The sequence below is a fragment of the Bufo bufo genome, chromosome 3 (genome assembly GCF_905171765.1).
Source record: "Bufo bufo chromosome 3, aBufBuf1.1, whole genome shotgun sequence".
In the NCBI taxonomy this organism is placed as follows: domain Eukaryota; kingdom Metazoa; phylum Chordata; class Amphibia; order Anura; family Bufonidae; genus Bufo; species Bufo bufo.
In genome coordinates, this window is record NC_053391.1 from 461,795,625 (window position 1) to 461,819,360 (window position 23,736).

General features: G+C 43.0%; 1 protein-coding gene and 1 long non-coding RNA gene across 4 annotated transcripts in view; both read right to left on the reverse strand.

Annotated features, from left to right (window-relative positions):
• The window catches only part of MCF2L (MCF.2 cell line derived transforming sequence like), a 345,945-nt gene that overhangs the window by 269,040 nt on the left and 53,169 nt on the right, over window positions 1–23,736 (reverse strand). The window lies entirely within an intron of this gene.
• Window positions 2,481–15,947, reverse strand: LOC120995777. The gene is made up of 3 exons (XR_005777665.1): window positions 15,901–15,947; window positions 8,800–9,016; window positions 2,481–2,492 (listed from the first exon to the last, which is right to left on the reverse strand). It is a non-coding gene; the product is annotated as an uncharacterized LOC120995777 (long non-coding RNA).

The window sequence follows — 23,736 nt, forward strand, 5'->3', positions numbered from 1 at the left end:
TACGGACCGCGGTATGGAAAGGGTTAAACGGCTGACATCTTCACAGATGTCAGCCGTTTATACCAGGGTGCCAGCAATGTGCTGGCACCCTGGTACAACCACTAGAAGCCAACGATCGTTCATGGGGAGGCGGGCGGGGGATCGCGATCCCGCCTGCCGCACCGCCCGCCTCCCGCAACGCCCCCACCGCCTGCGACACCCCCCCCGCACCACCCTCCGGCATAAAATCGTGCAGGGGTGCAGGGGGGGGGGTGAAAAATATTTATTTTAGCCACTCTAAAGTTTCTGATCCCCGCGGTCAGGGCCCGCGGGGATCGGAAACTGCAAAAAGCGCAGCAAACCGCAGGTCTGAATTGACCTGCGGTTTGCTGCGATCGCCGATACGGGGGGGTCAAATGACCCCCCCCTGCATTGTTACGGGATGCCGGCTGAATGATTTCAGCCGAAATCCCGTTCCAATTAACCCCTGGGGCGCCGGAATACAGATTTTAAGTCAGGACGTACCGGTACGTCCTGGGTCCTTAAGGACTCGGGAAATAGGGCGTACCGGTACGTCCTAGGTCCTTAAGGGGTTAAGAAATGAAGGTCAGTCAGTCAGCCGAAAAATTGGGAAAACTGAAAGTAAGGGCTATTTGACCATGAAGGAGAGTGATGGGGTGCCTGCGCCAGATGACCTGGCCTCCACAAACACCGGACCTGAACCCAATCGAGATGGTTTTGGGTGAGCTGGACCGCAGAGTGAAGGCAAAAGGGCCAACAAGTGCTAAGCATCTCTGGGAACTCCTTCAAGACTGTTGGAAGACCATTTCAGGGGACTACCTCTTGAAGCTCATCAAGAGAATGCCAAGAGTGTGCAAAGCAGTAATTAAAGCAAAAGGTGGCTACTTTGAAGAACCTAGAATATGACATATTTTCAGTTGTTTCACACTTGTTTGTTATGTATATAATTCCACATGTGTCAATTCATAGTTTTGATGCCTTCATAGTCATGAAAATAAAGAAAACTCTTTGAATGAGAAGGTGTGTCCAAACTTTTGGTCTGTACTGTATATATTACACACACATATATATACAGTACAGACTCATGTACGAGCCGAAACGTCGCTTTTGCCACCAAATGGGTGAATAAATACACACTTTTCTGAAGATTCATCTGGAGTGCAGTCCGATTTTCTTGATATATATATATATATATATATATATATATATATATATATATATATATATATATATACACACACACACACACACACACACACGTGTTCAAAATAATAGCATTCAGACATCACTAACCTGATCAACCACTGTTTTTGGTAGAAATTATATTTCTACATGGCAAATAATTTACTAGTAGGTGTAGTAGAGTAATAGAAATCCAACAGACCCAACAGTCATGACATGCATGCTGCTGATTCTGTGTAATTGAATCACTAATTGAAAGCAGGATGTTCAAAATATTAGCAGTGTGGAGTTCAATGAATGAGGTCATTCATTCTTTGAAAAACAGGTGGCAATTATTGCCCTTATTTAAGAAAGGAAGGCAGCAAATGTTGTACATGCTGGTTACAGTGCATTTCTCTCTGAAATTCTGAGGAAAATAGGTTGTTCCAGACATTGTTCAGAAGAACAGTGTACCTTGATTAAAAAGTTGATTGGAGAGGGGAAAACATATAAAGAAGTGCAGAAAATGATAGGCTGCTCAGCTACAATGATCGCAAATGCTTTAAAATGGCAACCAAAACCTGAAAGACGTGGAAGAAAGCGAAAAACTACCAATTAAATGGATAGAAGAATAGCCAAAATGGCAAGGACTCAGCCAACAATCAGCTCCAGGAAGATCAAAGAAGGTCTAAAGTTACTTGTGAGTACTGTTACAATTAGAAGACGTCTATGTGAAGCCAAGCTATCTGCAAGAAGCCCCCACAAACTCCCACTGTTGAAAGAAAGACGTGCTAAAGAGGTTACAATTTGCCAAAGAGCACATTGACTGGCCTAAAGAGACATTTTGTGGACTGATGAAAGTAAGATTGTTCTTTTTGGGTCTAGTGGCCGGAGACAGTTTGTCAGACGACCCCCAAACACTAAATTCAAGCCACAGTACACTGTGAAGACAGTGAAGCATGGTGGCACAAGCATCATGATATGGGGATGTTTCTCATACTACGGTGTTGGGCCTATATATCGCATATCAGGGATCATGGATCAGTTTGAATACATCAGAATACTTGAAGAGGTCATGCTGCCTTATGCTGAAGAGGAAATGCCCTTGAAATGGGTGTTCCAACAAGACAACGGCCCTAAACACACCAGTAAACGTGCAACATCTTGGTTCCAGACCAACAAGATTGACGTTATGGAGTAGCCAGCCCAATCCCCGGTTCTTAATCCAATAGAAAACTTGTGTGGTGACATCAAAAATGCAGTTTCGGAGGCAAAACCAAGAAATAGAGAAGAACTGTGGAATGTAGTCCAATCATCCTGGGCTGAAATACCTGTTCACAGCTGCCAGAAGTTGGTTAACTGCATGCAACACAGATGTACAGCAGTTCTCAGAAACAGTGGTTATACAACTAAATATTCAAACATTTTTCAGTTTATATAGTGAATGTTTGAGTTTGTAAAGAAGAATACAAACACTGCTATTTTTTTTTGAACAGTCTAATATTCACTTGATTCACTTTTTTAAACACACTGCTATTATTTTAAACTATATAACATATAAACCATATATCATATTCAAAAGTCTACAGCTTCTGCCTTGTATCTAACTGGTGGATGCCCACTATGAAAGATGGTAAAGTACATTTTCACAATTGCATGCTGCCATCTGGTGGTGTTTGGTAGAATTAGCATTTTAGATTACTAATTGTACAGTACACTTGGATCTCATTCCATAGTAGTATTGTGATATCTAGTTACAGGTTCAGATTTTGCACAGTTTCATTCAAATAAATGTGTCACAAATAAGTAATATCAATGCCCCCATGGTGCCTACCTTTTATTTACTGCTACCAGTTTGTGATTTACCTATCACTAAAACCAGAGTTTCCGCTACAGCTGTTAGATCATCTATGAAGGGCACATATGATATAACATATGCATAAATATTTCTACTTTGCACATATCTGCTGTTGTATCACTGACATTCCACTTGTGACACTATCTGAATAATGAAACAAAGGGTTAAGGACGGCTCACCTCCGATTTAAAATGGCCAGGTGCACCAAACAGGTGTTGTACCCAATCACCAAAAAACGATAGTAATAACAATAGAATGGGCACTCATATATCCAGTTCACAAGATAGGCAAAGCGACTCAAGCAATATATTAATAATATATCAATTTATTAGTTTATTTAAGACAGTATAAAAGCGGATGGGTAGCGATAATATTATAACCATATGCAATGGGCAATGAGACCTAACCAGAGCTGTGTCCCCAATTCAAAATGTTTAAAATTCACATAAAATATATATTAAAATGGCAATTTATCCACTGTTATAGCTAATAGAAACTGGAAATCCAGTCTGGCATGTATGAAAGAACTAATATAATTCTGTTATCTAGAACAGTGGTGCAGCAGATATATCTCCAGAATATATAATTAAATAAATAAATGAACAATAAAAATGTGAATATCAAAATTAGTAGTGGTAGTGCATAGTATAAAACATTAACATATAGTGCATATAGTGAAATACCTATAAGATAAATATATTAAATAAATAAATATATATAGTGTACAATTAATTAGTGAATATATATGATTAGTGAATATATATAATAAGTCTCTGGAGAATCAGCAGTAATAGGTAACTTGTTGCATCCCACTGATGATTGTATTCCTAGAAAACAGTCTTTTACTATTGGAGCATAGAGCCTGGGAATCGGCTTGGTCCGCGCAATTTCCCAGGAGTATAATAGATTTCAACAGAGTCAGCCGCAACGAATGTGGCAAGATAATTGAGCAGAAATATAGATGTATCCACAGTAATGTGCCAATACTTGTGCAACAGCACCAGATTACTCACGTACAGTCCTGCTCTCGGTGAGTCCACCCTGTTCCTAATAGAATAAACTAGAAAATGCAGTGTCAATATAAATGTGGCATCAAATGCTCCTCACAGGGGTTGTCCACTACTTGTCAATGTGTAATGTTCCTGCAGTGCCACCACAGGGTAAAACATTACTCAGAGAACAATGGGTTGTCTGTATAATGGGGGATGAGTCTTCAGAGGAACGGATGCTCCTGGTAGCCGCTCTTTAGTCTGGCCAAGAAATGAGGATCCTGAACAGGGGACCACACTCTAATAACACAGAGGGGGGCATTTATCAAGACTAGCATTCCCAAATGCCAGTCTTGACCTCCCTGTGCTGGACTGCCCAGAAACTAGGAGCAGGTGCAGACTTGAGCTATTATTTACGCCCATTTCTGGCATAAGTTATAGTAAATCCGGTGGCAGCTCTAAGCCCCACCCCTGCTAAGCCTCACCCCTTACTTGCCAATTTTGAAAAGAGGCAAGAACTTTTGAAATCGCAAATTATCGCGCAAATATTTCTACTTTTTTATGCCACTTTTTTAGGCCATTATTGTGAAAAACTTTGATAAATCCGTACAGATCAGATACATTTTAACCCGTACAGTACCAGCGCTGTACATGTACGGCGCTGGCTACTGTGTTTGAAATACCAGCGCCATAGTACTACGTAGCGCTGATCAGGCGGGCGAGGGAGCTGCAGGGGTCCAGGATTAGCTGCAGGGGTCTGGCAGTCACTGATATCCGGACCCCTGCTGTATGCGCCGGTATCGGTGAAAACACAGATGCCGGCACATAAACCCTAGATGTCCGTGCAGGGAGTAAGCTTCTGTCGGGTCCTTGCGCTGCTGTGATGAGGAACCGATGGCTGGGACGGCAGCCCAATGCCTTCCTTAGGCATCATGGCTGCCTTCCTGTAAGCTTGTAAGCCCTCTGGATCTCACAGGGAAGCAGGCTGCAAGTGTATTACAGTGAGTAATACACTTACAGCCAATGCATTACAATACAGATGTATTGTAATGCATTGTACAGGGGATCAGACCCCCAAAAGTTTAAGTCCCAGAGTGGGACAAAAAAAAAAAAAAAAAAAAAAAAGGAAAAAAATAAAGTTTTACACAATAAGTAAATTAAAAGGTTCAAGTAAAAAGCATCCTTTTCCCAAAATTAATAAAAAAAAAAAAGGAAAAAATAGGAAAAAAGAAGAGTAGTATAGGAGAGAAGAAAAGTAGACATATTAGGTATCGCCGAGTCGGTATCGACCGGCTCTATAAAAATATCACATGATTCACCCTGTCAGGTGAACGCCATGAAAAATTTTTTTTTATAAAAGTGACATTTTCTGGTCACCTTGGTTCACAAAAAGTGCAATACCAAGCAATAAAAAAGGCATATGTATCCCAAAATGGTACAAATCAAACAGTCATTTCAACCCGCAAAAAATTAGCCCCTGCCTAAGACAATTGACCAAAAAAAAATAATGGCTCTCAGAAAATTGCAACACAAAAACAAGATTTTATTCTGTTCAAAAAGGCTTTCACTGTGTAAAACTTAACAAAAATAAAAATAATAGACACATTGGGAATCTCCACGTCCGTAACCACCTGCTCTATAAAAATATTACACAAGATGCCCCCCAGGTGAATGCTGTAAAAAAATAAAAAACTTTTTGTCACCTTGCCTCACAAAAAGTGTAACACCAAGCAATCAAAAAGTCTTATGTACCCCAAAATTGTATCAAACGGTCATCTCATCCCGCAAAAAATTTGCCCCTACCTAAGACAATCGCCCCAAAAATAAAATCCCATGGCACCCCTAAACCAATCCATCAAAATCTGCGCCGCAAAAGCCATATGGCGCTCCTTCCGTTTTGAGTCCTGCCATGTGCCCGCACAGCAGTTCACCACTACATATGGGGTGTTGCCGTTGCCGGAGAAAATGGGTAACAAATTATGGGGTGTTTTTTCTCCTGTTACCCCTTGTGAAAATGAAAAATTTGGGGCTAAAGCAACATTTTATTGGAAGAAATAAAACTTCCTTTTCACAGCCAAGTGTTTCCAAATTCCGTAAAATGCTTAGGGGGTCAAAGGGCTCAGTACCCCCCTTAATATATTCTTTAAGGGGTGTACTTTCCAAAATGGGGTAACTTTTTGAGGGTATTCACTGTAGGGATATGTCCGAGTCTCTTCAAATATTCTAGCGAAGTCTGCCTCGAAAATCCATATGGCACTCCTTTCCTTCTGACCACTGCCACGTGTAGTTTACTACCACATATGGGGTATTTCTGTAAACTTCTGAATAATGTATATTGAGGTTTATTTTGCTGTTAACCCTTGCTGTATTGCAAGAAAAAATTGATTAACATAAAAAAAATCGACCAAAAAATTTTAATATTGAAATTTCATCTGCATTTTCCTTTAAAGGGAACCTGTCACCTCCCAAAACCATCCCAAGCCACCAGCAGTGTATTTCTGATGATGCCTTTCTTCCTGAAGGCAGATGCAGCAAAAGTACTGAAAACTTTGTTTTATCCCCTGCCCGGCACGCTTCTCCACACATGCTTGAAGTCAGGGAGGCAGCGGCTTTCCTTGCTTCAAGTCACGTAACCACCTTCCCTTCCCCGCCCCTTCGCTGTGACTGACAGCCGGCTGTTCGGCAAAGGCAGCCGAACTCTCGCGTATAAGCGATGTCAGTCACAGCGAAGGGGCAGGGAAGGGGGTGTGGTTACCGTGACTTATAGCAAGGAGGCCGCTGCCTCTTTGACTTTAAGCATGTGTGGAGAAGCACGCCGGGCAGGGGATAAAACGTTTTCAGTACTTTTGCTGCATCTGCCTTCAGGAAGGCATCATCAGAAACACACTGCTGGCTACACGCAGGTACTGCTGGCGGCTTGGGATGGTTTTGGGAGGTGACAGGTTCCCTTTAATTCTTGTGAAACCCCTTAAGGGTTAACAAAGTTTGTAACATCGTTTAGAATCATTTAAAGGGGTGTAGTTTCTAAAATGGGGTCATTTATGGTTGGTTTCCATTACGTAAGCAATTTGTAAAATTGCTTCTAAAATTCTAAGCCTTCTAATATCCTAAAAAAATTTAATGATATTTACAAAATTATGCCAACATAAAAGCAGACATACGGGGAATGTTCATTGATAACTATTTAATATTGAAATATTTTTCCCAATTTTTGGTAAATTTTGCATTCTTTTATAAATAAAGGTGAAATATATTGACTCAAATTTACCATTGTCATAAAGTACAATGTGTCACGAGAAAATCTCAGAATGGCTTGGATAAGAAAAAGCGTTTCAAAGTTATTAGGACATAAAGTGACGCATGTCAGAGTTGCAAATATCGGCCTGGGATTGAAAAGTGGCTCGGCAGTAAAGGGGTTAAAGGCAATGTACTCCTTTTAGAGGCAAATAATTTTTTTTATTGCATTTTGCTCAATTTGGGCTAAAAATTATTATTATTATTTTTTTTTTAAATTAAAGATATTGAGCAGTTCTGTCACAAAGGGTCAACTGTCTAGCTGTGTGACTGGTACTTTGACTTTGTGCCAGTCATCTAATAACCCTTATCTCTAATTTACTAAGAGGTCATAAACACTTACCATATTTTTCGCCCCATAAGACACACTTCCCCCCCCCCCACCACCACCAAAAATGGGGGAAAAACGCTAGTGAGTCTTATGGGGTGAAAACAGGGCAAAGAAATATAAAATGTGCGGCGCATTGCTTATTCTCGGCACATCGCAGGCTGTGCTGCATAGGAACAGCAGCCTGCGATGTACCACGCATCTGAGTTACCTGTGGAGAGGGAGAGCCCGCAGCGCGTACTTGCTAATGGGTACCGGCCGCGGCGTGCGCTGGGTGCTAAGGTCAGGTCTGCTGTAGCTGGTGTAGAGAACGGCCGGCCCTGTCGGTTGCTGGTTGACTGGGACCGGCCGGCAGATTTGCGGTGAGAATGTTAGTGGGAGCAGGCAAATGAGGGGCGGAGCAGACTTTCCTGTGTACAATTCGTGAGCACTGATAAGAGCACTGATGAGAGGCTGGGGAGCTGATGAGGGGCTGGGGGTGATGAGAGGCTAGGGGGCTGGTGAGAGGCTAGGGGGCTGGTGAGAGGCTAGGGGGCTGATGATAAGAGGCATGGGGGCTGATCTGAGGTCTGAATGGGGGTCTCATTTATATTGGGGCTCTTATCTGAGGTCTGATTGGGGGTCGTTCACTTTGGGGTCTGAGCTGAGATCTCATTGGGGGTCTGATCTGAGGTCTTATTAACATTGGGGACTCTGATTGGGTCTGTCAGCTGAGGTCTGATTAATAATAGGGGTCTGATTGATGGTCTGACCTTAGGTCTAATAAAAAAAAAAATTCTTATTGTCCTCCTCTGAGACCTAGGTGCGTCTTATGGGCCGGTACGTCTTATAGGGCGAAAAATACGGTATTTAAGCCACATTCTTATCAGTAAGGTAAGAACTGAGCTATCATGAGTGTTTAGGAGGTCAGAGAGCAGAGATAAGGAGCCTGTCTGATTAGCTGGCTGATGGAGAGAAAACTCAGATCCCTCTATTAGAGTATCTCAGCTATGTACAGAAAAAAGTATTTAATATTTCTAATAAAGGCAAATTTAAAAAATGACTTTTAGCTCAAAATAAGTACAATACAATAATAAAATAAAATTGCCCCAAAGGTGTACAGAGCCTTTAAACTGTTTATGCTGTTTTCTTATTAGCTTATTTTTATAGGTGCAGGTTAGGGCTGCAACGAGTACTCGATTAGATTAAAATAATTTGACACAAAAAATCCTTAATGCAAATTTTTTGTATCGAGGATTCGTTTGTGTCACGTGACCACGGAGCAGGAGTGAAGCACTTGCTATTACTCCCACTCCCTGGTCTCCCGCTGCGCTCGGAACCCTCACCTTTCCAGCAGGGGGCCTCCGGACACTCCACAGCACGTCCATGGTCCCGTGCTGCACTGACCTCCTGACCAGGGCTTCAGACTGAAAAAAATATCAAGGAGCCATTGGCTCCTAACCTGAAAAATTTAGTCGCCAAATTAAAATTTGTAGTCGCCCCATTTAAAATGCATATAATTACGGTATAATTAAAAAAAAAAAAACAAAAAAAAAAACACATGTCTTACCTAGGGTTGACCCGATACCAAAATTTTGACTCGATTTTGATACCATAAAAAAGTATTGCGATACTCGATACCACGTGAAGAACACCTAAAAAGCCGAGTGCATTCCAGATTTCATGGAATGTCTGGACCATAATAGAACAGTCCTAACCTCATTTTTGTCGTGACAAGGTGACAAAAAAATGGCAAATTGCACGTTTTTTATTTTGTTTTCTGCTACGGCGTTCACCGCATAGGAGATATTTTTAAATATTTTAATAGTTCGCACTTTTTCTGGCGTGGCGATATAAAATATATAAACAATAAAAAAAAATTACATATGTAAAATTGGGCAAGGGGGTGATTTAAACTTAATATTTGGGGGGGGGGGGGGGGTTTCTTAAGGACTCAGCCCTATTTCACCTTAAGGACTTGGCCATTTTTTTGCAAATCTGACCAGTGTCACTTTAAGTGCTGATAACTTTAAAATGCTTTGACTTATCCAGGCCATTCTGAGATTGTTTTTTCGTCACATATTGTACTTCATGACACTGGTAAAATGAAGTAAAAAAAAATCATTTTTATTTATAAAAAAATACCAAATTTACCAAAAATTTGTAAAAAAAATTGCAAATTTCCAAGTTTCAATTTCTCTACTTCTATAATACATAGTAATACCTCCAAAAATAGTTATTACTTTACATTCCCCATATGTCTACTTCATGTTTGGATCATTTTGGGAATGATATTTAATTTTTTGGGGATGTTACAAGGCTTAGAAATATAGATGCAAATCTTATAGTTTTTCTGAAATTTTCAAAAACCCAATTTTTAGGGACCAGTTCAGGTCTGAAGTCACTTTGCTCGGCTTACATAATAAAAACCACCCAAAAATGACCCCATTCTATAAACTACACCCCTCAAGGTATTCAAAACTGATTTTACAAACTTTGTTAACCCTTTAGGTGTTCCACAAGAATTAATTGAAAATAGAGATACAATTTAAAAATTTCCCTTTTTTGGCAGATTTTCCTTCTTTTTTTTTTTAAACTCGTTTTATTAAAAGAGAATGACACAAGTATGGCATACATGTAGCAATGTGATGGCCCACACAGGGGCACTTCAGAAATACCAAGAAAACAGTGATACATAAGGACATTGGTATTTATCAGGATTCTTGCATGTAAGAAAACCTGATTCTTACTCTGATGGCATACATTATTCACAGGACAGGCATATCGCACACATAAATGCTCCAACATTATCATCAGTGACATCAGCACTGCAAAGTACCTACATATTGGTTCGAAGAGCAATGAGGCCCATCAGCTGTCAAGTGCAGACGCGGTGTATGTAAGGTGAGAGGAGAGGCACACCAGTCACCCCAGACTTTTTCAAATTTTTGTGGGCACCCCCTATGCTTATACACAATGTTCTCCATGCAGACTGCGTGATTCACAAGAGTGAGCCATTGTCCCTTCGAGGGGGGGGGGGGGGGGGGGGGAATCTCCCATCCATCTTATGGCAATTGCCTTTCTAGCTAGAAATAGTGTTTCCGCTAAGAAGATTCTGTGGTAGTGTGACCACGACTCTTCATCAATGACTCCCAGAATGCATATCTTGGGACACAACGGCAGTGCCACAGGAACCATCGTTGCGAGGACCTCCAGAACTGAAATCCAGAACTGACGAATGAACTCACAATCCCACATCATATGCCAAAAATTAGCTCCCTGGGCATCGCATCTATGGCACCTGGAGTGATTAATCCTACCCATCTTTTGAAGTCTGGTGGGTGTGAGGTAACTGCAATGAAGGATAAAAAGCTGGATCATCCTATTATTTATAGAGGGTGATACCTTGGTCGGAGCCATCAATGCCTCCTCCCAATCCTGAGAAGGATAAAAAGCTGGATCCTCCTATTATTTATAGAGGGTGATACCTTGGTCGGAGCCATCAATGCCTCCTCCCAATCCTGAGAAGACAAAGAAGGTATTAGCAACTTCCATCTGTCCTCAACAGCCAACGGGGTCACCAGCAATCGGCAGTCCAACAAATGTGTATATAGCGCTGAGACAATGCCTCTCGGGCCTTGCGATTTCAAAACCCCTATAATAGGATATTTAGAAATACTCCTGTTATCACCTCTGAATTGGGCCTGCAGTGCATGTCTCAATTGAAGGTATCTGAAGAAAAGAGTGAGCGGCACCTGAAACTTATCCTGAATCTGGGAAAATGATCTAAGCTGCCCACCCTCATATAGATCTCCCAAAGTGAATATGCCATGCCTCTTCCATTCAGACACACCTTCCAGCTTTGCCAGATGTGGGAACATACAGTTATCCCATACGGGGACTTCACTTGGCAAATCCTTGTAGGAATTTAACTTAGATGCCTGCCATATCTGATGAGCTAGCTTATGTACTGGGAGAAAACCCTTTTGAATATGGCGAGATCCCTCCAGAACGGGCCATAGCGTGGGAACTTGCAAATATTCATGCAGGTAGTATTCTGCGTTTGGCCTTGAGGCATCAGTGACCCAATATCTCAGAAATCTAAATTGACTTGCTATATAATAAAGAAAGAAGTCTGGAAGGGAAGCTCCTCCCTGTAGCCTCAGTCTCTGTAAAACTGACAGTGAGAGTTTCCTCCTAGATTTACCCCATACAAAGGAGGCTATTATGGCATGGATACGTTTAAAAAATCCCCTGGGAACTGGCGTGCAGGCGTGGGACAGCAAATATAGACCTTTGGGCAATAGTACCATCTTTACCAGATTCAATCTACCCATAACTGACAATGGGAGGGTCTCCCACGTTTTGACCTTATCTTGGAATATGGTCTCTAAGGGTTCAATATTCAAGACATAGGAGAGTTGAGGCTCTTTAGTGATTATTACCCCATAGTATTTAAACCTATCAACTACAGGGAGGTTGTTTCGATAACTAGGCCAGTCGTGCATCCAGAGGGGCATGATGGCAGACTTGCCCCAGTTTATGTGCAGCCCGGAGTATTGCCCAAAGCGCTCAATGATTTCAATAGCTCTTAGAAGAGACACTTCCGGGTCCGACATAAAGAGGATCAAGTCGTCTGCATACAGTCCAATCCTGTCTTCCCTATCTCCCTCACAAACACCTGCATAAACCTGATCCTGTCTGAATCTGATGGCCAGATGCTCTATAGCTATTGCAAACAGCAAAGGCGAGAGCGGGCATCCCTGCCTCGTGCCTCTGAGTAAGGGGAACCTGTCAGAGTGGGAACCATTCAGTTGAATACTAGCAGTGGGTTTTTTGTATAATATTTCTATCCATTTAATGAAGTTAGAACCAAAGCCAAAGCTACCCAGCACTGCTGTCAAAAAGGGCCATTCCAACGAGTCGAAAGCCTTGGCCGTGTCTAGTGAAGCCAGAGCCCATCTTTCCTTCTTAGCTACCCCCAACTGGGCAATTACTTGAGCCCTCCTAATGTTATCTGATGTGGCAGATTTTCCATTTTAATAATTTTTTCCAGTTACAAAGCAAGGGTTAACAGCCAAACCAAACTCAATATTTATGGCCCTGATTCTGTAGTTTACAGAAACACCCCATATGTGGTCGTAAACTACTGTACAGGCACACGGCAGGGCGCAGAAGGAAAGGAATGCCATACGGTTTTTGGAAGGCAGATTTTGCTGGACTGTTTTTTTTTTACACCATGTCCAATTTGAAGCCCCCCTGATGCACCCCTAGAGTAGAAACTCCAAAAAAGTGGCCCCATTTTAGAAACTACGGGATAGGGTGGCAGTATTGTTGGTACTAGTTTAGGGTACATATGATTTTTGGTTGCTCTATATTACACTTTTTGTAAGGCAAGATAACAAGAAAAAGCTGTTTTGGCACCGTTTTTATTTTTTGTCATTTCCAACATTCATCTGACAGGTTAGATCATGTGATATTTTTATAGACCAGGTTGTCACTGATGCGGCGATACATAAAATAAATAAAAAAGTATACATATTAGGTAAGTTTTACACAATAATTTCTTTTTTTAAGCAAAAAAAAAAAATCATATTTTAGTGTTTCCATAGTCTGACAGCCATCATTTTTTCAGTTTTTGGGCGATTACCTTGGGTAGGGTATGATTTGTGCGGGAGGAGATGACAGTTTTATTGGCACTATTTTGGGGTGCGTGTGACTTTTTGATCGCTTGCTATTACACTTTTTGTTATGTAAGGTGACAAAAAATGGTTTATTTAGCACAGTTTTTATATTAATTTTTTTACAGTGTTCATCTGAGGGGTTAGGTCATGTGATATTTTTATAGAGCCGGTCGATACGGACGCGGCGATACCCAATATGTATACTTTTTTATTATTTATGTAAGTTTTACACAATAATATCATTTTTGAAACAAAAAAAAATAATCATGTTTTAGTGTCTCTATAATCTGAGAGCCATAGTTTTTTCAGTTTTTGGGCGATTATCTTAGGTAGGGTCTCATTTTTTGCGGGATGAGATGACGGTTTGATTGGCACTATTTTGGGGTGCATATGACTTTTTGTCATGCCCTGCTCAGGCTATGTGCGGAGGTCTGCCAGATTAGCAGCACGTGTCTAGACTTTTGTTTTGTTTTGGAGTCAAGCTAGATCCGCCTCCCTTCAGGTGCACTGGGTGGGGTCGTTGGTTTCAGTTTAAATCACACCCACTCCCAGTGTTCCCTGCGGGTTATAGCTTCTGTCTGGCTCTGTGTATGCAAGGAAGGAAGGATTGGCTGTTCCTGCTCAGAAAGATAAGTTGTTTTTTTGTTCTCTTGTGGTTTGCTGTCTAGGCTGTTAGAGAGACGTCTGCCCCTCCAGGTTCTGAGGGAGCAGGCTGCCTCTATTCCCCTTTCACCATCTTAGGGTTTTTAGGGTATTTTCAGCCCAGGCACGAGGACACATTATTCCCACCTTAAGGGTCTGAATGTGGGCATAGCAGTATAGGGAGAGCTGGTAGGGATTTGCCAGGAGGTGACCTTGATCCCCAGCTTCTCACTAGAAACTTGTTTGTTCATCTTTCTGTGTATCTTATACCCTGTCCGACGTGACACTTTTTGATTGCTTGCTATTACACTTTTTGTGATGTAAGGTGACAAAAAATGGTTTATTTAGCACAGTTTTTATTTTTTATTTTTATACGGTGTTCATCTGAGAGGTTAGGTCATACGGTCGATACGAACGCGGCGAAACCAAATATGTATACTTTTTATTTATTTATGTAAGTTTTACACAATAACAGCTTTTTAAAAAAAAAAAAAGATGTTTTAGTGTCTCCATATTCTGAGCCATAGTTTATTTTTTATTTTTTGGGCGATTGTCTCAGCTAGGGGCTCATTTTTTGCGGGATGAGGTGACGGTTAGATTGGTACTATTTTGGTGGGCAGACGCCTTTTTGATCGCTTGCTGTTGTACTTTTTGTGATTTAAGGTGACAAAAAAATGATTTATTTAGCACAGTTTTTATTTTTTACGGTGTTCATCTGAGGGGTTAGGTCATGTGATATGTTTATAGAGCCGGTCGATACGGACGCGCCGATACCTAATATGTATACTTTTTTTTGTCCCCCTATTGCCTACCAATTATTTTTTTTACTTTATTAGGGGAAAATGACGTTTTTGTTTATTTTTACTTGAAACTTTTAATTTTTTGGGGGAAAACTTTATTTTTTCAACTTTTTTTTTTGCCCCACTTTGGGACTTCAACTTTTGGGGGTCTAATCCATTGGCTGTATGAGTAATACTGTGTCTATTACTCATACAGCTTCCGGCCTGTGAGATCTAGGGGGCTGGATCTCACAGGCTCTTCACCAGAAGGCAGCGCGATGCCTTCCTTAGACATCGCGCTGCCTTACATGCCATCGGGTCCCCCCTACAGCCGCATGGGGACCCGATGGCACCGCCGCCGCAACCGCAGGTAAAAGCTGCAAACCGCAGGTCTGAATTGACCTGCGGTTTGCGGCGATCGCCGATACAAGGGTCACATGACCCCCCCCCGGCGTTGTGACAGGATGCCCGCTGAATGATTTCAGCGGGCATCCTGTTACTATTAACCCCTTGCTGCGCCGCAATGTCTGTTTAAAATTAGGACGTACTGGTACGCCCTGAGTCCTTAAGGACTCGGGAAACAGGGCGTACCTCTACGCCCTAAGTCCCTAAGGGGTTAATAACTATTTCCCCCCTTAGGGGCTAGAACCTGGGATCTTTCATCCCTTGTCCTATTCACCCTGATTGAAGTCCTATTCACCCTGATAGAGCTCTATCAGGGTGAATAGGACTTCACACTCTCCCTGCTGTTCTGTGCTTTGTGCACACAGCAGCAAGGAGCAGACTATGGCAGCCAGGGCTTCAATAGTGTCCTGGCTGCCATGGTAACCGATCAGAGCCCCAAGCTTACACTGCTGGGGCTCCGATCAGAAGCTGCCACTGCCACCAATGATTATAATACTTGGGGGGGTTGGGGGCGCACTGTGCCCACCAACAATTCTACTTTATAATACTGGGGTTGGGAGGGGGTTCGGTGCACTGTGCCACTAATGAATATAGTTTATGCTTAATACAAATGCAGGCTGCGCTGCGGGTGCTGGCCATATCCCATACCTGGCACCCAGCCTCTATGACTGCGAGCTGCGATCTGCCGCTATTAACCCGTCAGGTACCGCACCTTGTCGCCATTCAGCAATTCTAAGTCGCATTGGCGACCATTTTGGTTGCCATCTGGGGCCCTGCTGACGTACTCACGCTGTGACCTGACGCGCTGTGTGATGTCAGGCCCAGAGCAGCGCGGAACGATAGAGTGTCGGCAGCGCTCCTGCTGGAAAGTAGGCGCTCAGCAATTTTCTGGTGACCCGTGCAGAATGGGAGGCGCCAGAGCGCGATGTGACAGAGCCCGGTTTCGGGTGTAATAGGATATAGCCCATCGCCCTGCAGGAGCGGGATGGGCACCCACCCGATGTCCTGCACAACGACCCCCATGGGCGGCACATGGAGCAGTAGGAGCACCAGCAGCTGCCGCAACACATCATGGACTTCAATGCTGATGATGCCCAGCAGCACCACGGTAACTGTCCTGACAACAGCTCCCCGATATGAGTCCTGACAACTATACCCAGATACGAGTCCTGACACCCCCTGCCAAATGCCAGCCAGTCCTGACACCCCCTACCCGATGCTAGCCAACCCTGCCGCCCCCTGTCAAGTGCAAGCCGGCCCTGACAGCCCCCTGCCCGGTGCCAATAGACTTGCACCTTGACAGGACCCCCCCACATACCCACAGTAGGTACTTTCACCATGTCACCCTCTCCCGATAGGTACTGACACCCTTGGACTTACTGATTGCAGTCCCTCAGATGATCAGAGGTTGTGTTTGCATTTCCTTACACATTCTTTAAGGTTCATTACACTTCTTACTTCTTCCTCTAAGATGTGTCCTGTAATGAAACCGCCCGGGTCTATAGGCGAGATCTATAGGTGTATGTAGGCGTTCCCCCACTAACAACCCTTCAGAGCTGCCGCAAACATTGGCTTTCATTATAGTGTCATAGTCGCCCAGCCCTAGTACCATAAATAATATCTCTAGAGATGAGCGAATTTCAGGTTATGAAATTCGTTCACGCTTCGTTACTGGTAAGGCTACTTTCACACTGGGGTTTCTGGGTCCGCATGTGAGATCTGTTTCAGGGCTATCACAGGCGGACCAAAATGGATCAGTTCAGCCCCAATGCATTCTGAATGGATAAAGATCCGTTCAGAATGCATCAATTTGGCTGCGTTTGGTCTCTGTTGCATTTTTGAGGCGGTCACTAAAACGCAGCTTGCAGCGTTTTGGTGTCCGTCTGACGATAGGGAGCCAAACGGATCATTCCTGCCTTACAATGTAAGTCAATGGGGACGGATCCGTTTTTCACTGACACAATATGGTGCAATTGAAAACGGATCCGTCCCCCATTGACTTTTAATGTAAGTCAAGACGGATCCGTTTTGACTTAGACTTTTTTTTTATGAATAATGCGAACGGATCCGTTATGAACGGATACAAGCGTTTGCATTATCGGTGCGGATCCGTCTGTGCAGATACAAGATGGATCCGCACCGGACGCCAGTGTGAAAGTAGCCTAAAAGGGGAATTGCGTTATGGATTCCGTTACCACGGACCATAACGCAATTCTATGACGGGAGGCATTCCGTTATTCATTCCGTCATAATAGAAGTCTATGGGCAGCAAACCGGATCCGTCCGGTTTCCATTATGCAGAGGAATTCACCTTTTACCAGTAAATGAAGCGTTAATGAATGTCAAAATATGAAAATTGTTTATCTCTAAATATGTCCACTACCGTATATTGTACAGCTTTTTATTATCGGTATGCCAGATACTGTTTTGTGATATTTTAACATTTTTGTTTAGTAAATATCACAAAACAGTATTGGGTATCTGTGGTAATAACTCGTACAATATAGTGAACATATTATTTGTGGTGATTGGTAAACAATGTGAATAAAAATACAGGGGAAGGGCAAGGTTAGCCTGTATGGAGCGGGGTAGAGCTGATGACTCTGGGGGAGTGGAGCTGAAGACACTGGGGTGGGGGAGAGCTGAAGGCACTGGGGGAACGGAGCTGATGGCACAGATGGGGGAGAGCTGAAGGCACTGGGGGAACGGAGCTGATGGCACAGGTGGGGAGAGCTGATAGCACTGAGAGAACGGAGCTGATGGCACAGGTGGGGGAGAGCTGAAGGCACTGGGGGAACAGAGCTGATGGCACTGAGAGAACGTAGCTGATGGCACTGGGGTGGGGGAGAGCTGAAGGCACTGGGGGAACAGAGCTGATGGCACAGGTGGGGGAGAGCTGAAGGCACTGGGGGAACACAGCTGATGGCACGGGGGGGAGCTGATGGCACTGGGGGATAGTGGAGATAATGGCACTGGGGGGGATAGTGGAGATAATGGCACTGGGGGGGAACTGATGCAGTTGGGCTGATTGCACGGGGGGAACGAAGGGTGTTGGGGACTGATGGCAGGGGGGTGATGAGTTTTTATAAAGGACAACAGTCTATTAATTAATTTTTTCTTAGAGTACTCGATTAATCGTAAAAAATAAAATCGGTAGAATACTCTATTACTAAAATAATCGTTTACTGCAGCCTTAGTGCAGGTTAAACAACTTTTTTTTTTTATATATATATATGTACCATTCTGTAAACTGGAACTGGAATCCATTACTTGCTCACAATGGATAGTATTACATATGGCCACGAGATTCAAATTAGAATGATTAAAGATAGTGGGAAGCAGTATAATCTCTGTGGTGACATGGGAGTTTCCGCTTATGCCTGACATGAACAGGTCATACTGGTGTTTTCCTGTAGGAAGTCTCTGAGGAACAGAACAACCCCAGGAAAAGAAGAAAAATTGAGGAGAAACAGTTGCTGTAATTTGAAACGGTCAGCAGAGTTGCCTTTCAATAGTGAATTCGGCCAAATATATATGGATTGTAAACCAGACTTTGTGTGTATTTTGTATGCAAACATTGACTGAAAATGCTTTATCTTATATCTTATATCTTATATCTTAAGCTTTGAAACAAAATCTCATCACAAACCTCATGTCTATAACAACCCCCCCCCAAGACTTTCTGTGACACAAAGAAATTTAGTGTGAAACATGGCCAAGTACCTGCCATTGTTTAATGCTCTGTGATGTTTCAGGGAAGACAGTCCAGAGCAGACATCATAAACCTAACCCTTTGGGTTCCTCATAATTTGCTGTCAGTGAATGGACAGACATAATACTTCTAAGGAAGATATATTGCAGATGTTTCACATTCATTTGCCATCCTATAATCCATGTACAAGCAGCAGCAACAAACCCGTTTAGACCTATGGATGGAATGAATTTCAGGCACACAATGTCCTGCAACAAATCTCCCACATCTAGGCAAACCTGGTTGATTAAATAGCCTGGACTTCATTTTACATTCAAAATCCAACACCCAATGAAAAATATGCAACAGGGTCCCCCACCTACCATGTGCCATTAGTAGTATTTATCTCCTCATATGGGACAGAGGGATGCTCATTTTCCTGAGCACTCTACAACCTCAACACGCCTTTCAGTTAGAGGTTGTCCGGGTTCAGAGCTAGACATAACCTTATTTTCACCCAAGCAGCCCCCCTGAGGCTAGCATCAGAGCATCTCATGCTCCGATGCGCTCTCTTGCCCTGTGCTAGATCGCGCAGGCCAAGGGCTCTTTTGTTTATCATACCACACTGCCGGGCGGAAGCTTCCGCCCAGCAGTGTGTTCGGTGACGTCACCAGCTCTGATGGGTGGCCTTTAAATCCTGCCCATTAGTGCAGGTGACGTCACTGCGATTTAGCGCAGGGCAAAGGAGAGCATCAGAGCATGAACTGCTCCGATGCTCAGGTCGGGCGGGCTGCCTGGGTGAAAATGGAGGTACAGTGGATATAAAAAGTCTGCACACCCCTGTTAAAATGTCAGGTTTTTGTGATGTAAAAAATGAGACAAAGATAGATCATTTCAGAACTTTTTCCACCTTTAATGTGACCTATAAACTGTACCATGAAAAAAACACTAAAATAATGTGGTTGCATAAGTGTACATACCCTCTTACAACTGGGGATGTAGCTGTGTTCAGAATTAAGCAATCACATTCAAAATCATGTTAAATAGGAGTCAGCATACACCTGCCATCATTTAAAGTGCCTCTGATTAACCCTAAATAAAGTTCAGCTGCTCTAGTTGGTCTTTCCTGAAATTTTCTTAGTCGCATCCCACAGCAAAAGCCATGGTCCACAGAGAGCTTCCAAAGCATCAGAGGGATCTCATTGTTAAAAGGTATCAGTCAGGAGAATTTCCAAGGCATTAGATATACCATGGAACACAGTGAAGACAGTCATCATCAAGTGGAGAAAATATGGCACAACAGTGACATTACCAAGAACTGGACGTCCCTCCAAAATTGATGAAAAGACTAGAAGAAAACTGGTCTGGAAGGCTACCAAGAGGCCTACAGCAACATTAAAGGACCTGCAGGAATATCTGGCAAGTACTGGCTGTGTGGTACATGCAACAACAATCTCCCGTATTCTTCATATGTCTAGGCTATGGGGTAGAGTGGCAAGACGAAAGCCTTTTCTTACAAAGAAAAACATCCAAGCCAGGCTACATTTTGCAAAAACACATCTGAAGTGTCCCAAAAGCATGTGGGAAAAGGTGTTATGGTCTGATGAAACCAAGGTTGAACTTTGGGGCCATAATTCCAAAAGATATGTTTGGCGAAAAAACAATACTGCACATCACCAAAAGAACACCATACCCACAGTGAAGCATGGTGGTGGCAGCATCATGCTTTGGGGCTGTTTTTCTTCAGCTGGAACTGGGGCCTTAAGCTAGAGGGAATTATGAACAGTTCCAAATACTAGTCAATATTGGCACAAAACCTTCAGGCTTCTGCTAGAAAGCTGAACAAGAAGAGGAACTTCATCTTTCAGCATGACAACGACCCAAAGCATACATCCAAATCAACAAAAGAATGGCTTCACCAGAAGAAGATTAAAGTTTTGAAATGGCCCAGCCAGAGCCCAGACCTGAATCCGATTGAAAATCTGTGGGGTGATCTGAAGAGGGCTGTGCACAGGAGATGCCCTCGTAATCTGACAGATTTGGAGTAACAACCAAGAGGAGAATGATAGAAAAGGCAGAACTCACCAGTGTAGATAAAACAATGCTTTATGTGTAAAATCTTCAGGCTAGAGCATACAGCGCAGGTATACACGGATGGAGTTGGCGGCGACGGCAGTTTCGCGCTACTTGCGCTTCGTCAGGCCAATGACCTCATTGCGCTATCATGCGCACTTTATACACGTCAAAGCGTCCAGTTACCTAGGCAACCCAGACGCTAATATCCCTTGCAACCATAAGTATGCTCTATCACAGCTGAATAAAATCGCATCTATGCGGTCAGTAGGTTAGCGAATTGAACATGTCAAATGAAAACACTTAGGTCATTTCTATCATTTAGTCCCAAGGGACCTAAGGCATCGGCTCTCATTATCCATCTTGATTCCCTTTGCAGGAGTGCCCGGTGCCTGTCCCCACCTTGGGGCACAAATGGCGCCTGCTCTATTCCAGCAAAGGAAATACATTGCAGATTTCCACCATGCGCATTGCGGACATGTTCAATAAGCCTGGTGCATCCTTTTCCTGTCTTTAGAGAATTCAAGTGGTCTCTCAACCTTTCAAAAATAGGGGACGAATGGTTTTCCCTATATAAAAGGCACCACAATGGCATGTGACCAAGTAGACAACATAGTAACTTCAGCAGGTAATAAATTGCGTCACCAAGTGTGACACCCCACCAAATGACAGGTATTTATTTTGATTATTATAGCTGCAGAAGGAGCAATTACCACATTTATAATTGCCCACAGGTCTGCTCGATGACGGCCAATTGCTTGCCCTTTTGTTCCTAAATCTACTCCTCACTATTTTGTCTTTAATGGTATGGCATTTTCTGAAGGCTATAAGTGGTCTATTGTTTACAATCCTTTCTAGCCCTTCCTCAATTTTCAAAATATCCCAATTGTTACAAATCGTGCGTTTGATGAGTTCAGCTGCTGGACTGTATTTAAATGTGAATACAAATCTTTCCATTTTATCATGGGCATTTCTTCTATTTCTATATAACAACTCCTGCTGAGTGAAGGACCCTGCTTTTTTTCTCGCTGTTTCTACGTTCTTTTCTCTATATCCCCTGTTGAGTAATCTACCTTTTAATTCTTCTGATTGTCTATTGTACCCCTCCTCAGTATTATTTATACGCTTTAGCCGTATAAATTGGCCATAGGGTACTGACCTCTTGATGTTATCTGGATGGAAGCTTTTGTGATGCAGTAGGGAGTTTGTGGCTGTAGGCTTGTGGTGGTCACTAGTCCGCATCCCATTTTCTCCAGCTTCTATGTGCACATCTAAGAACTCAAGAGAATGACCCCCATAATTGAGGGTGAATCTCATGTTCATATTGTTGCAATTATTCAGGTAAGAGACAAACTCCCCACATTGCATTTCAGTGCCCGACCATATTACGAATACGTCATCGACATATCTCAGAAACAGCTGTATATACTGTAAATATGGGTTAATTGTAGTAATAACATATCTGTCCTCAAATACGGTCAGAAACAGATTAGCATACGTACAGGATACAGGCGTACCCATTGCTGTTCCTAGTCTCTGCATGTACCATTGATCTCCAAACATGAAGACCTTGCTGGAAAGAATAAAGTTAAGTGCTTCTTCAACAAATCGACAATACATAGTATTTTTCTCTGTTCTACATAGCACTTCTCCGACCGCTAGAACCTCTACGTTTGGTGGTATTCTAGTGTACAGGCTTTCCACATCTAGCAAAACCAATGCGAACCCCTTACGCCATTCAAAATGATTGATGGCACGAAGAAAATTGCTGGTGTCGCTTAGATATGTGGGAGCCCTAGGTAATAGAGGTCTGAGTAAACAAATCGACATATTGGGAGAGAGGTTCCGTTAAAGACCCCACGCCCGCCACAATGGGTGGGGTTTTAAGGGATTTGTGGATTTTTGGAACAAAGTACCAGGCTGGCTTATTTGGATATTGAGGTACTAACTTATCAATCATATTGGAGGGCAGAAAATCTACAGCTATATATTTGAAAAATAACTCTTTTAATTGTGACCGTAAGCCTGTTGTGGGATATTTTCCTAATTTTTCATAAATGGCCGTGTCATCCAGCTGCCTTTGCGAGTCACTAATATAATACTCTTTAGTGAGTAGTACCACATTGCCCCCTTTTACGGCGGGCATGACAACAACATCTCCCAAACTACCCAGCCATTTCAAGGCGGCTTTTTCTTTGGGAGTAACATTATTATTATCCATTGCAGCATATATGAGGGCTTTAATGTCTCTTAGGCCGAATGCACACAGCCGTGTTCCGCGGCCGAGAGCGGTCTGTGGTAACCCGGACGGGATTTCTGCTGACAGTAATACACTTGTATGATCTATACGAGTGTATTACTGTACAGCAGCGGCTGCATGAAGCGCACGGCGTCCTAGCAACCAATGACGCAGTGCGCTCCTGCTGTCAGCAGGAATCCCGTCCGGGTTACCACGGACCGCTCTCGGCCGTGGAACACGGCCGTGTGCATGAGGACTTATCACACGCTTATGGAAGATGTCGATGCCACTGCCGGACGGCATAGGGGGGGAAAAAGTCGATTTAATACCTCCCGTAAATGTCTCTCTCTCCAAACTATCGCTATCTATCTCACGCAGGTTCGTATCAGTGAGTGACTCTAAACAGCTAATCTCTTCATTAAATGGATCAGTAATGTTAAACCCCAAGTAATTAGTATAGGCCGGAATTTCTCCCTGTTTAATCGGTAGCTGTTGGGATGGTAGATCTTTGAACATTTTCTTTAAATACAGCTTACGTACAGCTTTATGCAGGTCAACTTCAAATTCCACAGGATCTAATTGCTCAACCAGACTGTACCATAGTCCTAGATTGA